The following is an 18,534-nucleotide window of genomic DNA, read 5'->3' on the forward strand; positions in this document are numbered from 1 at the left end:
TACCTATTTTATTTTCTATAAAACTCTATCACATTATAGAAGGATATATTTAAATAAAATATATAATAATACATATAAATATAAATAAAACATAAAAGTGTAAAGAGTTTTAGCATTTTAGTATTTAATTTTTAATGTAAAAAATATTTATTAATTAATATAAAAGGAGAACTCTATCGTATATAACCTCTGTATTTATCTATTTATTATGAGTTTTTTAATAAATGAAAATTTAATTAGCCAATGATATGTTTAAATACAATAAAATAATTAAAAAATATATGAAAAGAAAATTTTAATAAGTTATAAAACATTTATCACGCACGTGCCTTTTCCTAGTATATATATATATATATATATATATATATATATATATTTATTCACATGTACACAGACCATTACTTCTTCTTAGTCTAAAAGTAGAGGGAAGATCATGGTATTAATTTATTTTATGCATTTCTCACATAGTTAAGGTACGTGCATCTCTCACACTAAATCTCTCTCTCTCTATATAGACTGACTTGATATATATATATATATAGACATATAGGGTGTGTTGAAGATAGTAATAGAGGAAATATGGCGCTGAGCTTAGCACCCCAGATGGCAGATGAAAAGGTGTTCGAGGGAGAAGGTGGATCATACCATAGTTGGTCACCTTCCGACTTTCCATTGCTTGGTGAGGCTAAGCTTGGTGCAGGTGTTCTCATGTTGCATCCTCGTGGTTTTGCTCTACCTCACCATGCAGATTCCTCCAAGATTGGCTTTGTTCTTCAAGGTAATTATTTTCCTACTTAATTTTCAACAAATTAAATTATATATATATGTATATATACACGTATGTATTTGTGGGTTAATTTCTATATATTGTTATTATTATTTTATAAATGTTGAAAGTAGATAGTAGAACTCAAGATCTAGATGATTTTTCGAGTGTTTTCTTGTGCTTCACCTAACATTTGATATATTTATATATATATTTTTGAAGTATACATACCATCACAAGTGTGAGTCTCTTAGTCATTAGATCCAAGAAATAATATTGATTAATTTAATTTATTTTCTTGGTTTTCTCATATGTGTTGCTAGTCTATATATATAATTATATACATACACAAATCTTTTTGGATAAATGTTTAGGACATTTCATTTTGTGGATCTGATGGAACTACATGGAGTCCACCTAATCTATTTAAATTTTAAAGTAAGTTACATTTCATTTCGTTGGTTAGTGGATCATGTTGAGATGGGTAACCTAGTGGTGGTGGTAGGAGGTTGAGTGGTGGTGGTGGCATGCAGTGGCAGTTATTATTGAGGGTGGTTTGGTGGAATTAGTGGCGGATTTGGTTGGGGGGCGGTAGGAGGAGGAAGAGAGAGAACGAAGATAGGATAGAGGAGAGAGAAACCATGTTTGGGTCCCACTTGGCTGGAGAAGAATTGGTCTTTATTTATTTATTAAATGCTAGATTGGAAAGAATATAATATTTATATATTTTGTGATGATTAAGTCTTCATAGTTTGAGCTCAAGCCATTAACTATTGGTATAACTATAATGACTCATTCCACTAATTGGAGATGACACACTTACATATAAGCACTTTACCTTTCTTTTACCCAGACACATGTGAGACTGTGCACTCGTAGCTCGCAAGTGTGGTAGCCTGACATTGTCTCTCGCACCCGCCCACGGCACACCCGCCCACAGGGTCATCACAATCCACCCCCCTTGAAGGCCCGACGTCCCCGTCGGCACGGCTGGGTCAGGCTCTGATACCATTTGCAACGACCCACTCCACCACATGGTATGATATTGTTTGCTTTGGGCCTGAGCCCGCACGGTTTTGCTCTTGGGCTTCATCCCAAAATGCCTCATATCAATTGGAGATGACACACTTACATATAAGCACTTCATCTTTCCTCTACCTAGGCGATGTGGGACTGTTCATCCGTAACTCGCCAGTGTGGTAGCTTGACAGTGTCTCTCGCACCAGCCCACGATACACCCGCCCACAGGGTCATCACAATAACACTATTCTTTGTTTGGGTAAGGGGTTTATGTGGGTAAGTTATTCTAAGCCTATTATTTAGTCGAGGATATTCCATATTAGATACCTCAGTATATCAACTATGTGGTACTATGAGGGCTATGAGATATTTATTTTTATTTATTTAATGAAGAAAATGATGAAAATTTACCGGGAAAAAAGTACAACATTATTGGTACTACAGTGTATCTTATTTATGTTATTTATTTTATTTTTATTATTATATTAACGAGAGAATTAATAATTTCTCACCATATATGCTGCTGTTGTATAGTTTATTTAGTTATTTTTTTATTATAAAACATGTCATGCTAATTCCGTATTTACTTCAAAACAAGTTTGTAATTGTTATACCATCATTTAGTTCTTATTTCGATAGACAAAATACCGACTCTGTCTTATGTACTCCGTTTAAATGTGGGGCGTAACGGGGGCAAGCCGGGTTTTGTCATTTTTATTATATAGTAAAAAAAAATTAGCCTAATGTCTTCAAATTGAGCTAACAAATAAGTTGACCTAACTTTTAAATTACTAAGTAGTGAATATAGGCATCCCTTGCTTAGAATTGCCTCCCAACACTGGCATAAAATAGAATAAAATTAGAAAAATAGAATAAAATCAAATAATAAACTTACATCACATGGGACAGTGAGTAGATAGTAGACACAACTTGACACAGGGAAAATTACTAATTGGTGCTGCATTTTAATTTTAAGGACTAAGAAATTTTATACAGTTGTTCATTTAATAAGTATTTCCTACAAAGTTTACAATTTCATTGACAATTTTTTTTTTCTTCAATATTATTTTCTTATTGAATAATATTATTTTCTTATTGAAATGCCTTTAATATTATTTTCTTAGTACGAATCATAACTATATACCCTTTGCCTCAAATTTTTAATTAGTACCAATTTACTATAACAACGAAAAAACAGACTTTTTGGTTGCTACCAAAATTAGCAATTTCAAACATATACCTATAAACAACTTTTTGGTCGCTACCAAAATTAGATTTTACCAATTCTAATAAAAATAAATTAAAAAAAAAACTATGTCATATAAAAAAAGTGTATCAAGATGTTATAAAATTTTCTTTTAAATTACAAGAAAATGACAATAACGATATTTCTATATGTATATATAAAAAAAATGTAATATGGGACTTATTTGTAAAATATTTACTAAAAATAGGACTTAATTGTCTTAACAAAATTTTACAAGACTTATTGCTCCTTATACTTCAAAAGTAAAACTAATAAGTAATTTTTTTCTTTTTAACATATTGGACTGAACCTAAACACAGTCACACGGTTACATGACTGTCTCCACAGGTACCTGCAGTGTTGGAATGGCATCTCCCAACACATCAGAAGAAACTGTCGTGACAGTTAAAAAGGGAGATCCAATCCCAGTGGAAATCGGAGTAGTTTCATGGTGGTTCAACGGTGGAGACACCGACCTGGTTATCGTGTGTACCTGGGAGAAACTTCCAAGGCTCACACTCCGGGGTCATTCACCTATTTCTTTCTCACCGGCATTCTAGGCATTCTGGGAGGCTTCTCACCCGAATTCGTTAGCAAGGCTTATGATTTGAACGAAGAAGAAGCGAAAAAGTTAGTGAAAAGCCAAACAGGTGCTTTGATAGTGAAGCTTAAAAAAGGAATAGCCATGCCTAAACCATGCAAGAACGCTAGTGATGGAAAGCTCGTTTTTGGCTTTGAGAATGCATCGCCTGATGTTAAGGTCAAGAATGGTGGATTGGTGACAACTATGAGAAACTTCCTTTGCTCGGAAAAGTTGGACTTAGTGCCAATGTGGTGAAGTTGGATGCTAATGCCATGTCCTCGCCAATGTACGGATTCATCTGTACAATTAACTTATATTGTGAAGGGAAGTGGTAGAGTTCAAATTGTGGGTATTAACGGACAAGGCGCTTTGGATGCTAAAGTAGAGGCTGGTCACTTGTTCGTCGTGCCCAAATTTTTCCCGGTCACTCATGCTGCAGATGGAGAGGGAATGGAGTTTTTCTCCGTTATAACATCTCCAGAGTAAGCACCATTTTCATTGCCATACACACACTTGAGCTCGATCTCATACACACACATGAACAAATCATAGAAAGGAGTACCTTTTTTTACATTTGAATTGCAAGTAAATTAAGCCTAGCTGATAATTAGCTCACACATACTATTTGCTTTGTTATATATATATATATATATATATATATATATATATATATCTTTGCAGGCCTGTATTTGAGAAGTTAGCTGGGAATACATCAGTTTGGAAAGCTATAACTCCAGTAGTTCTTGAAGCTGCTCTTGATGAGACTCCAGAATTTGTGCAACTTTTCAAGTCCAAGATTAAAACGAGCACAGTTCTTATCCCTCCAGGGAATTAATATTTGACAAGTTAATTACATTATTACCACTTGGTCATTGTTGTTGAAGTTTTCAATGTTGTGGCAGTTTTTAAATATTATTTGTAAAAAAAATGAAATAACGGAATTGCTCAGCATATATCCTGTGGTAGTTTTAGTTGTTGCCATTGATATTTTGTGTGTGAGTTTGTGCGCATGTGTTGAGGTTGATTTTAAGGATGGTTGGGTGTTGGATAAGTTTGTAGGAGAAATTGTGCGGGCGCATTTAACCGTTCATTGTAGCTCATGTAATAAGTTTGTGTACTCGTGCGTGTATTACACGGATGGATGGCCTCAATGTATCCGTAATTATCACTCGTGTAATATGCGTACGTACCCGTGTGTGTATTACACGGACGGTATCAATGCGTGATGCAACACGCACAACCAAGTATTTCTCAATTTGTAGAGCTTGTACATGTTTATATGTTCTAAATTTTTATTAGTGCGTCAAGTAATAGGGCGAGAAAGGGGCAATAAAGACTTCTATGTACTAGTTATATTCGTTATATTAGGTGCCATTAATTACATTAATGAGTCCAGTTAATAGTTAATCAGTTAATTATTTCCCGCATTAGGCAATGATGGACCTATAAAGGCTTCAGTGGGGGCTGCTCCACCCACTGATTTTTTATTTTCATATTTATTTTATTTATTTATTTTTTGTAATGAACAAAATTACTTATAGTTTTTGTTAAAATCTTTAAAATGCCTCAAATTATTATTATTTTTTTTAATAATATTTCACCATATATTATTATTGTTCAAATTTGCCTCATACAATTGTTTAATTGTATTAGGTCGTTGTCCTTGAGATGGATTGTGTATCTAATCTAGTTACCTCCAACGGAGATTTGGGTGGATATTGTGTATCTGCTTATTGATACATCATTTTTATTACTGGGAAAGTATTACTCCTTTCGTCCCAAATTAAATGTCCACCTTTCTATTTTTGATTGTCCGAAAATTAATGTTTCAATTGAAAAGACAAAGTACTATTTTTTATTTATTTATTTATTTATTTTTTTTGTAACATTACCAATTTAACCTTATTTCATTAAACTTGTAAAAAGTAAATCATCACATCATGTGGACCTTATTATGTATTTGATAATCCATTCACTACTAATACAATACAAAAATATTAAAACACATCCTCTTAAAAAATTAAATTCCCGAAAATGAATGTTTTATTTGGGAAAAAGGGAGTACTTTTTTAGCCATCAAGAAGAAAGAGTTTTGGTTAAATTAAGATGCTTTTCTTCTGGTTTTTAGAGAGGTTTGTGTTCTCTCACTTGATGTTATTTATTACAGTATTGCTTTTTGAAAGTATACACACACATATCTATTTATCTATTTACCTTTTAAAAGTGTATTCTATTTGTATTTTTATATACACTTTTTTTGTAATAATAATATATATGTGACTTTTCAAAAATCACCTCTTCTAAAAAACACTTTTTAACTGCATTAACACCTCTTCAAAAAGTCACCTTTTAACTGCAAACACCTATGAATTCTATTTGTATTTTTTATATACACTTTTTGTAATAATATTATATACTTCTCAAATAATTACTAACACATTTTCTAAAGGTCACCTTTTATTATTTATATATAATTAAATCATTTAATTTATTATATTTTTTATATACACTTTTTTGTAATAATATAAATTTGACTTTTCAAAAATCACATCTTCTAAAAAACACCTTTTAACTACACTAACATCTCTTCAAAAAGTTACATTTTAACTGCAAACACCTATGTATTCTATTCGTATTTTTTATATACACCTTTTTGTAATAATATTATATACTTTTCAAATAACTACTAACACCTCTTCTAAAGGTCACATTTTATTATTTATATACAATTAAATCATTTGATTTATTTTAATAAATACATGTGACTTTTCAAATAATTACTAACACCTCTTCTAGAAGTCACATTTTAACTGCACTAACACCTCTTCTAAAAGTCACATTTTAACTTCAACCACCTATATAAATAGATATCTAACATTCATATCACCCTATATCTCACTTCTCTCTATTTCTTTCCATCTCTATTTGAAGATAATTTATTCACAAAAAGTTTGTTAGCGGTTTCTTCTTCCACAAACAATTTCAACGGCTTTGAGAGGAGATTCGTCTTTTGGTTCATGTATATCAAATTACGACTCAAAACCCTTATAATTTTTTTTTAAAAAGTATGTTTAAATTTGAATTAAAGAACAATTTATATATTTTATCTTTCTACATAATCATATATATATATATTTATGTTGTTTCATACATAATTATTACATGAGGAGTTATTATATTTTATATGTTCTCCTAATAGTTCAGTTCTGGAATTTTTTTATTACGATGTGAAAGTAATATGTAATATGCATGAACATTAAATTTGTTCTCTTCAAAAAAATTACATGGATAAAATATATGAAATATTGTATTTTATATGCAATATACATCTGCAAGTGTATATATATAGCTGACGTGTAAAATCATTGATTGAAATGTCAGTTAGTTATCATAGAATTCTTTCACGAACAAATCATTATATATACAATACATAATTAGTACATGAGGAGTTTTTATATTTTATATATTAAAGTGTATTCAATTTTGATTTTTATATACATTTCAAAATAAATTCTTCACTTTACAAAAAGTTTTAACTGTCTTCTTTTCTTTTCTTTTTTTTTTTTTTTTTTCCAAAGAGTTGACGTTTCCTTTTTTAGTTTTTACGCACTGTTTTTGTTTTATTTCTTTCTTCTTTTTTCCCCAAAGAGTTCTTGTTTTAAACAATTTTTAATTTTTAATTTAAATCAGTCTTAAACTCTAGATTCTGGATTTCATTAACAAAATCAACTTTAATTATATACCTTTTGAAAAAAAATTAACTTTCTGCTACGTAATTTCTAAAATACATTAACAGTTAAGACGCCTATTGTGAAGAGTTTATGTTTCAAAAACTCTATCATGTTATATGATCTCAAGAAAAAAAAAACTCTTTCATATTTGTTCTTCTTTACAAAAACTTTTTCTCCAACATTGTAAGTGCATTATACTTCTTAAATAAATTTAATATTTAGGTTCCAATTATTCTCTCCTCTAAAAAATTTTTATGTCTCAGTATTTCTTTTTATAGTTTTAATTGTGAGTTTCTAACAAATTAATGTTTGACACTGTAGATGGCAATACATAATTAGTACATTAGGAGTTTTTATATTTTATATGTTAAACTGTATTCAATTTTGATTTTTTTATATACATTTCAAAATAAATTCTTCATTTTACAAAAAGTTTATATTTATTGTCTTTTTTTTTTTTTTTTTTTTTTTTTTTTTTTTTTTTTTCATAGAGTCGACGTTTCCTTTTTTATTTTTTACACACTGTTTTTGTTTTATTTCTTTCTTCTTTTTTCCCAAAGAGTTCTTGTTTTAAACAATTTTTAAATTTTAATTAAAATCAGTGTTAAACTCTATATTCTGGATTTCTTTATTAAAAAATCAACTTTAATTATATACCTTTTGAAAAAAAAAATTAACTTTCTGGAACATAATTTCTAAAAGATATCAACAGTTAAGACGCCTATTGTGAAGAGTTTATGTTTCAAAAACTCTGTCATGTTATATGATCTCAAGAAAAAGAAACTTTTTTGTTGACCTTGAATCCAAGGCTTTTGATGATCATAATTCATTAATGATGTTCTATGTGTTCTAATGTCTACCTTAAGCATATTACAGATCTAAGCGTTTATCAAATCAAGACATTACATGGAAAACTCAAAAGAAAAAGAGCATCATAAAAGATACATGAAAAGGTCACCAAGAAATCAAGATCTAAAAGGAAGCTATCAAGATTAGTCAAGCAATCAAACGATGATGCAAATACCAATGAAAAAGGGGTAGCTAAGTTGGTGAGTGAATATGACCTTTTGTTAAAGCATGTATGAACATTTTGAAGCTCACATATCCATAATCATGCGTAGAACCTCATTCATCAAACTTAAGGAACATAAGACTAAATTTAAATCATATCAAAACATGTTCCTGAAATTGAAGTTCCATTTCGGTCGACCGAAATTGAATGACAAACTGAAACAGTTGACCAATATAAACAGATATTTTGGAACTAAGCTTCAAGTTATTTCGGCCTACTGAAATAAAAGTCCAAATCATTTCGACCTACCGAAATGAACTGATGTAATCCAACCTCTAGTTATTTCGAATGACCGAAATAGAAGGGCCAAACGAATCAGACGAACCAATTCTAACAGAATGTTTTGGAACAAAAGAGGAAGGTGTTTCGGACAACTAAAACAAAAGGTAGATTATTTCAGTCTACCAAAATAAAGAATGATGGCCAACCTTAAACTATTTTGGACGACCAAAACACAATGGTGTTTCATTTCGGATGATCGAACCGGCGTAGATTCAAATTTTAAACGGCTATTTTACCTCGAACTGTGTGTCCAACAGCTAGAATACATATCAGATTCATCTGAATCTCTATATAATGACTTGTGGTCTTCATAAAAAGGCATTGCAACAATTTGAATCATATCCTTGCAATCATAAAGTCCTTAAATCATCATTCACACACTTCATAGTCTTCAAAGAGTATTGAGCTTCAATCTATTCATACATACTCTAGAGTGAGCTGAAATTTGTACTTCAAATCTGAGAGAGATCATTTTGTACTTCATTTATCTGCTTCAAATCTTGTAAGGACTGGTGTGGTCCAAGGAAGACTAAGAGAAGGTGTTTCTCTTAACATTTTGAAGCAAAGAGGTGCTTCTTGTAAAATGTTTGCTCTCCACCTGTAAGGAGAAGCCATAATGGATTAGGAAGTCTCAAGAGGGGTCTTGAGCCGAGGAGTAGGAGTTCCAAACCTCGCTAAAATCGCTGAGTACTTGTTTGCAATCTCTACCTCCATCTCTCATATTTATTGCTTAAAGTTTAGCATGATTAATTTCTTGATAAATGTTGTTAGTTGAGGTTTAAAATTCAGATTTTTTTATTTAACAATTGTCAAGAAAGTGAAGCTTAGTACTTGCATGTTAATCTAAATTAAAAATTGACCATTGTTTGTTAAGACTCTATTCACCCTTCTTCTAGAGTCATTACTTGGGCAACATTTTTCATGTTATGTTCTTCTCTGCAAAAAATTTTCTCCAACATTGTAAGTGCACTATACTTCTTAAATAAATTCAATATTTAGGTTCCAATTATTCTCTCCTCTAAAAACTTTTTATGTCTCTCAGTATTACTTTTTATAGTTTTAATTGTGAGTTTCTAGCAAATTAATGTTTGACACTGTAGATGGCATCTCAAAAAAATGGTAAGAAAGTACAAATGACACCAAAAGAAGTACCATCCAAAAAAAGACCACTACTTTGGGATAATCCTACAGCATGTAGTTCTATTTCACCACCATTTTATATATGGGAAAGGATATTGTCCGAGTTAAATCATAAAATTGATATTGGTTTCAAAGTTCTTTCACAAGAAATACAAAGGTTGACTGAGTTAGTAGAAGCAATCGAGACATCGAACAATAATGTCATCCATATAAGTTCTGATGATAGTGAAGAGGAGGATCCATCAGAGGAGTATTCTCCATGTTCTTAAACAAAGTGGAATGATCAAGACTTTTTTTTAATGTAATCTATATTATGTTTTATTAAATGTAATATAAAAAAATGTTCATTGATATTATTAATTGATTAATTGTGTTTGGTAGAGAATATAATATATAAAAAGTTATTTTAACATAATGTTTTTTGAAGAGTTATCTCAAAGAGTTGTCATGACTGTATAAATAGTTGTTTCTAAATTGAAATACATGTTCGGTGAGAATTCAAAGAGTTGTCATGACTGTTCTGAAAAGTTATCATTATTAACATATATTTTTAATATTATATATTTTTTTTTGTATAAATAGTTGTTTCTAAATTGAAATACATGTTCGATGAGAATTCATTTTTGTTCTCTTTCACGATAAACTATCTTCTTAACATAATAAAATGTGTGTATAAATCCATCTCTATCTCTTATCATTTTTGTGAAGAAAAAAAATTCTCTTTGGAAAGACTTATATGCAAAATTGAAATACATGGTTAGAACTCTTATAATTACTTCATTTTTTACAATTGCTTCCGTTATTGAATCATAAAAATTTGTAGTGATCCTACCAATTTGATTAAATCACAAAATTATATGCTTCCAAGCATAAGTGGTGATGCTTCTTCTCTCGGGTGGTGTACAAAACAGTGCACAACACTTTGAGTTTGGAAATTAGTGTCAAGTGGGCATCATAGTTAAATTTATAAACCGCTCAACACCTATACTATGTAGTATGAGTGAGAAGGGATCGTCCTAAGGGATTATGGGGATCGAGCAATGTCGTGGAATCACAATTAGGGCTAGTAGGTCGAGTGATCAAACAATTGGTTGGTTGGTTGGTTGATTAAAGAGTAACTAAATTAAACTAAGTAATAGCAAAAGAATGCAATTAAGAGTGAGTAAGAGAGAGAGAGAGATCTTGGGGTTTAGAGATCACCACCAAGCAATGCATTTCTATATCATTTGACAAATGATTAATGAGGGCAAATGGTGTGTTACAATATTGGTGTGTGTGTGTTTAGTTGATTCAACAAACAAGGATGACTAGTTAAGCATGTATTGTCTAAACATCATGTGAAAGGTACAATAAATCAAAACAAGTCATTAATCCTTTCATTAAGCTCACAATCCAAATACAACACAAGGATAGAGACATATGCTAATTGCATTCAAAAGCTTGGATCATCAAACAACAAGCATAGATTGTCCTCTTATTTAACACTACATTACAACTACACTACATCTACACTACTAACATGAAAATAAACTAGGGGAGAGGTATAATCCATCAAGGTATAAGAATGAACCATCAAGAGAATCACAAGAGCATTCCTTCAATACTATGTTTTGACAATCTCCAAATCTATAGCATCAATACACATAGACATGCATTAATAACACAAAATCTAGAGACAAGTACATGAACATCAATTCTAGCATGCATAGACATATGGATAGAATGAAATGATCAATTGGAAGCATTAAACTACATAAATCATTGAATAAACAAGATCTATATATATCAAAGTGTCAAAACATCAATTACAACACTAATCCCTCAATAATACACAAGATTAAGACATAGAAAGCATGCTTTGGGCTAACTCTAGCCCCAAGAGGATGTTTAGCCACTCATGGTGATGATGCTCCAACCCTCAAGGGCTAATTCCATGGTTAAAATCTGCTCCTTGTTGATGAAGAGTCTCCAATGGTGTCTCTAGCCTCCTCTTCCTCTCCAAGTGATGATATGAAAATAATGTTGGCCTCCTCTTGTAAAAGCAATTCTTATCCTTATATAGGTAGGTCAAAATGACACCCAAAATGAGGTGGGGTCGTGCACACAATATTCCCTAATGATTGGATAAAGGACAACTTTCAATGAGATGGAATTTTAACTTTTTCGCACTGGAGGAAGTTCGATCGATCGAAAGTAAGTGAGATCGATCAAACTTAGGCTGGATCGATCCAACTGGCTGAGCTTTTTGGAAAAAGACAAATCCGAGATATTTATGGGAAAAGGACAAAAGTGGTTAGTGGGTGGTACAGCTGTGGATAGAATCAATCATTTGAATAAGGATAAATGTGTTGGATCGATCGAAGGATGGTGTTGGATCGATCGAACTTTTGGAACTTTATGCTTTTGGGTCAAGACTTGGATCTATCTTGAAGTGCTAAGATCGATCATTGTTTGATCGATCGAACCTTGAACTTGGATCGATCGAACTTTGCTGCTTGCTACCTTTGGCTTCATTTGCTTCCCTCTTTCTCCACTTTGCTCATTTCTTTGTTTAATCCCAGAATTACTTCAATTAAGCTCTTATTTGACTGAGTTAGCTTATTTTCGGGATAAGTGCTTGAAAAAGGAAATAATATGAAATCAATCTAAAACGGTAAAGTAAGATAGATAAAGGTATTAGAATGTATAAGCTTAAAGGGTTTAAATACGCACTTTTCAGTGCTCATCAATAAGATATTGTATAAAGGGTGAGCTGGATGCATTCAGGAAGATATAAACTTAATATTACCTCACAACCACAATATGTTTCAAGGATACCAACCAGCAATTTTCCATTATAACTATCTCAAATGGTCATCATCTCTCCTAACGCAAACATAAGACAATTTTATTTATTCCATTCACGAGCCATTTTTCTAAAAAATTTAAAATCTTAAAAACCAAATGAATTTTATGTTTTTTGAAATTAGATGCAGGGAGCTACATTGTCTTAATCAAGGTAATATCCAAAGATACTACTATAAGTTTACTGCAGCAGTGTCGGTCAGCTTGTAAGTTATAGTCCTGACCAGGTTACACACCCGCACAAGCTATGATTTCTTGAAAATGACTCGTGCTAAATTTTCTTTAGGGATGTCAACATATATTCTACAATTTTTATTTTTATTTTTTGTGGATATCATGAAATAAATTTATGATTATCTGAGGTATCATGAATATGATAAGATATAAAATACCAAATAGAAACAACTATTTATACACCTCTTCTATATATAGATTTTTCTTTACGTGCATAATATATACTTCTCAAATAACTACTAACACATCTCCTAAAAGTCACCTATTATTATTTATATACAATTAAATCATTTAATTTATTTTAATAAATAAATGTGACTTTTCAAATATCTACTAACATCTCTTCTAAAAGTCACATTTTAACTGCACTAACACCTCTTCTAAAAATCACCTTTTAACTGCAAACACCTATTTCAAAAATCACCTCTTCTATAAAAACACATTTTAACTGCACTAACACCTCTTCAAAAACATCTTTTAACTGTACTAACACTTCTTCAAAAAGTTACATTTTAACTGCAAACACTTATGTATTCTATTTGTATTTTCTATATACACCTTTTTGTAATAATATTATATACTTCTCAAATAACTACTAACACTTCTTCTAAAAGTCACCTTTTATTATTTATATACAATTAAATCATTTAATTTATTTTAATAAATACATGTGACTTTTCAAATAACTACTAACACCTCTTCTAAAAGTCACATTTTAACTGCAAACACCTATATAAATAGATATCTAACATTTATATCACCATATATCTCACTCCTCTCTGTTTGTTTACATCTCTCTTTGAAAAGAATTTATTCACAAAAAGTTTGTTAGCGGTTTCTTCTTCCACAAACAATTTCAACGGCTTTGAGAGGAGACTCGTCTTTTGGTTCATGTACATCAAATTACAACTCAAAACCCTTTAAAATTTTCTTTTTTAAAGGTATGTTTAAATTTGAATTGAAGAACAATTTATATATTTTATCTTTCTATCTAATCATATATATATATATATATATATATATATATATATATATATATGTTTATATTGTTTCATACATAATTATTACATGAGAAGTTATTATATTTTATATGTTCTCCTAATAGTTTAGTTCTGGAATTTTTTTATTACGATGTGAAAGTAATATGCATAAATATTAAATTTGTTCTCCTTAGAAAAATTATATGGATAAAATATATGAAATATTGTATTTTATATGCAATATACGTCCTCAAGTATATATTGATGAATGCTTAAATGTGATGCATTTTAGCACCTAAGGTAAGGTATTTTAATCCTTTCATCAATCTTACTTTCATGATTTAAGTACTTATTTGTGTTTTTGCCTATTTCAGGTCAATAAAATTCAAACAGGCTAATAAGAGCCATTTAGCTCAATTTTGGAGCTAAGGAGCAAAGTTGGAAAGAAGCCAAGAAAAATGAACCAGAGGAACTTCAATCGATCGAAGGGAATCTTGATAGATTAAAGAGTTCTACAATTGATCGAAATGAAGCGGTGCCAGCTCAGCAAAGTGGATAAGGCCTAGAGGATATTTTAATGCCACGTCAGCTTCAATCGATCGAAGCTAAGTGTTTGATCGATCGAGAATCTTCGATCGATCGAATATGCTACTGGCAGTGAGCTGTCTAATTTCTGAGTGCGCCGGTCTCTACCTAACTTGTGTAACTGCGAATTTCCTCCAATTATAGATTATATTTCTAACTTGGTGCCTATTCAAAGAAGCTTGTATATAATCTAAATGAACTATTTTTATAGGAGAGCTTTTTATCATTTTATTTTTATATTGTTATTTTATTTTTCTCTCTTTAGAAAAGTTGGAGATTAGAGTTAGAAGAAAAGAGAAGAGTGGAGACTCCAAAAACACATCTCAAGATCTACACTCTCTCTCTCTAGAATTCAACAAAGAAGAAGAGGAAGAAGATGGAGCCATATTTGGGGATTGCCCTTAAGGGTTCCAAGATCACACCCATCTCCTCCATGATTGGCTAGACTTCTCCTTGGGGCTTGGATGAGCCCCAATTTTGTAATCTAAAGCTCTATCTTTTTCATACTTTTTCAGAAATTTATCTTGTGATTAATGTTTTAGTCTTGTGTATAAGATGAATCTTGGGTTCTCCTTTGATTTCTATGGATTAATTCTTTCTATTGATTTTCTATGTGATTACATGTTGTCTTATGTGTGATTATTTGGGAATTGATCTCTACACTAGTTTTTTTTTATATTAATTGCATGTCTAAGTGTGGTTGATTGAGAATTTAGTGATGGTTAGACATGGTTTTTATTAGATGGGTTTGTCAATTAATTTGATGGATTATACTTATGCTTGATGGGTTGTTCTACAATTTAATTCATACTTGTAGGTAGTGGTGATGGCCGTCGTCCTACCATACGTTTGAGAATGTGTAATTTAGGCGAGGGTCAAGTTTTACATTTGTAAAAGCCACTACTACCTTTCACTATAAATATAGTTAGGGCGAGTAGGGATCATCCCAAGGGATTGGAGTCGGAGTTGATTGTGGAATCGCTATTAGGGTTAGTAGGTCGAGTGATCAAATAATTTGTTGGTAGGTTGATTAAAGAGCAACAAAATTAAACTAAGTAATTGAATGCAATGGAGATTAAGTAAGAGAGAGAGAGAAGAGTCTTGGGGTTTAGAGATCACCACCAAGCAATGTATTTCTATATTATTGACAAGTGATTAATGAGGGTAATTAGGGTGTTGCAATATTGGTATGTGTGTATTTGGTTGATTCAACAAGTAAGGATGACTAATTAAATATATATTGTCTAACCAACATGTGAAAAGCACAATATATCTAGCAATTAAGTATATATTGTCTAAAGAGCATGCGAAAAGCACAACATATCTAGCAAATCATTGGTCCTTTTCATTAGGCTCAAAATCCAAATATAACACAAGATTAGAGACAAATGCTACTTGCATTCAAAAGTATGGAGCATCAAACAACTAGCATGGATTGTCTTCCCATCTAATATTATACTATCACCAAACTACAATTAAGCCATTGAAATTAAACTAATTTAGCTAAGAAGGAGACACAATCCATCAAGATATGAGCACGAACCATCTAGAGAATCACAAGAACATTCCTTTAAGCACTATGTTTTGACAACCTCTAAATTTATGGCATCAATACACATAGACATGTATCAACAACACAAAATCTAGAAATAAGCACATAAACATCTATTTTAACAAACATAGACATATGGATAGAATGAAATGATTAATTGGAAGCATTAAACCACATAAATCATTGATTAAACAAGATTTATATATATCAAAGTGTCAAAACATTAATTACAACACTAATCCCTCAATAATATACAAGATTGAGATATAGAAAGCATGCTTGGGGCTAATTCTAGCCCCAAGAGGATGTCTAGCCACTCATGGTGAGGATGCTCCAACCCTCAAGGGCTAACTCCATGGAAGAGGTTTGCTCTTTGTTGATGAAGATCTCTAATGGTGTCTCTAGCCTTCTCCTTCCTCTAAACTTTCTCTCCAAGAGATGATATCAAAAAGAATGTTGGCTCCCCTTTGAAAAAGCAATCTTTATCCTTATATAGGTAGGTCAAAATGACACCCAAAATGAGCTGGGGTCGTGCACACAATATTCCCTAATGATTGGATAAAGGATAACTTTCAATGGGATGGAATTTTAACTTTTTCGCACTGGAGGAAGTTCGATCGATCAAAAGGAAGTAAGATCGATCGATCGAACTTAGGCTGGATCAATCTAACTGGCTGAGCTTTTTTGAAAAAGACAAATCTGAGATATTTGTGGGAGATATTTATGGGAAAACGACAAAAGTGGTTGGTGGGTGGTACAGCCATGGATAGGATCAATCATTTGGATAAGGACAAAAGTGTTCGATCGATCGAAGAATGATGTTGGATCGATCGAACTTTTGGACTTAAGTGCTTTGGGTTAAGGCTTGGATCTATCTTGAAGTGCTAAGATCGATCAATGTTACGATCGATCGAACCTTGGACTTGAATCGATCGAACTTGCTGCTTTGCTTCATTTTGCTTCTTTCTTTCTCCACTTTGCTCCTTTCTTTCACAAATCCCAGTATTGCTTCAATTAAGCTCTTATTTGACTGAGTTAGCTTATTTTCGGGATAAGTGCCTGAAAATGGAAATAATACGAAATCAATTTAAAACGGTAAAGTAAGATAGATAAATGTACTAGAATGCCTAAGCTTAAGGGGTTTAAATACGCACTTTTCAGTGCTCATCACACCCCCAAACTTAAATATTGCTAGTCCCTAACAATGAACTAGAAAGTAAAGGAATGAAATGAACAACTATACAACTATAACTAGAAAGCAATAAATGGATAACGCCACTTTCGTAGGGAATACGATTGCATTTAGCATATGCAACAAGCCTTTTAAACCCCTAGGTTACCTCTAGTGGGCGAGTGAAGTCTTGTGAGAGTTTCCAGAAATGGTACCCACAAACATTAAGCTCATTCTTTCAAAAGAGGCACCAATATTGCAAACAAGCATTGCGAGAAAACTACCTCAAGTATGCAATTTTTCAACCCTTTCAAAGCAATCTCTTAAAATTTCAATATCAAGCAAGCAAGTATGGTCCTCCACACATTAAGAAAGTGATCATGCAAATCAAAACAACTCTAGAATCCTTTTGAGTGGACCGGCATCAATGTGTTGCTATCTAAGCCAACTAAAGAATTAATCACATCCTTACCCTCAAACTAACATACAAATCTAGTACCGATCATCAAGACAAAAAGTGGACTTTTTATTAAAGCTTTATTTTTCTAGGTGCGCTTATTCTTTTCACTCGATTTTTTTTTTGGATCAAAGATGGAAGTATAGTGCAATGTGTTGATCTATTAAGCTTTCTAGCGATTCATGAGGTAGAGCGTTAGGTCAATGACTCCCAAACCAGACGGCTTTAGGGCATTAGGCATTCAAATACCCCTATGGACTTACAAGCTCAAATCAACTAGGCTACAAATCAAGACAACAACCTTCTAATAATTTCCCACTTCTCACTATTTGGGAGAAGTCCTTACTTTTTATTGCTTTTGGCTTTTTTTTTTTTTTTTTTGTAAGCAAGTTCAATTATTAACTTAGAGTTTGGGCCCTCCACCCTTCGGCGTGAGAAGTTCAATGCTTGATGAGGCTAGAATCCTGGCTACTTAGTGAAAAGGGGTTGTTATTCACCTTTATCAAGAATGAAAGCTTTCAATGCACTACTAGCTCAATTGGGATATAACCAATTCAATAATTAACAAAGCATGTACCCCACAAATGAATGCTAGTGTGCGCCTGTGCTAGTGTAGAAGACTAGAGTGAATCTCAAAACAATCACAAAATCAAGATGATGTGGACCACAAGTGCAAGCAAGATATCAATCTTTCGAAAAATTTACTCCTAAATGGCATTCATAAGGCATACAAGGAGTATTGGACTCTCAAGTTAAGCAATTTTTTTAAATTTTAAGCAATATAGTCCTCAGAAGATCAAAATCATAGCTAGGTATGGACCAATCATAGAAATATCCCTCAAATACACGAGTCATGCTAAAAGTTTGAATT

General features: G+C 31.8%; 1 pseudogene; it reads left to right on the forward strand.

Moving 5' to 3' along the window:
• The first annotated feature begins 546 nt into the window (after window positions 1-546).
• LOC132298784 (cocosin 1-like) lies at window positions 547-4,509 on the forward strand (annotated as a pseudogene).
• Window positions 4,510-18,534: the final 14,025 nt, after the last annotated feature.

The sequence above is a fragment of the Cornus florida genome, unplaced genomic scaffold (genome assembly GCF_030987335.1).
Source record: "Cornus florida cultivar Cherokee Brave unplaced genomic scaffold, ASM3098733v1 CherokeeBrave_3.0.0_Hap2_Chr03, whole genome shotgun sequence".
NCBI lineage: Eukaryota > Viridiplantae > Streptophyta > Magnoliopsida > Cornales > Cornaceae > Cornus > Cornus florida.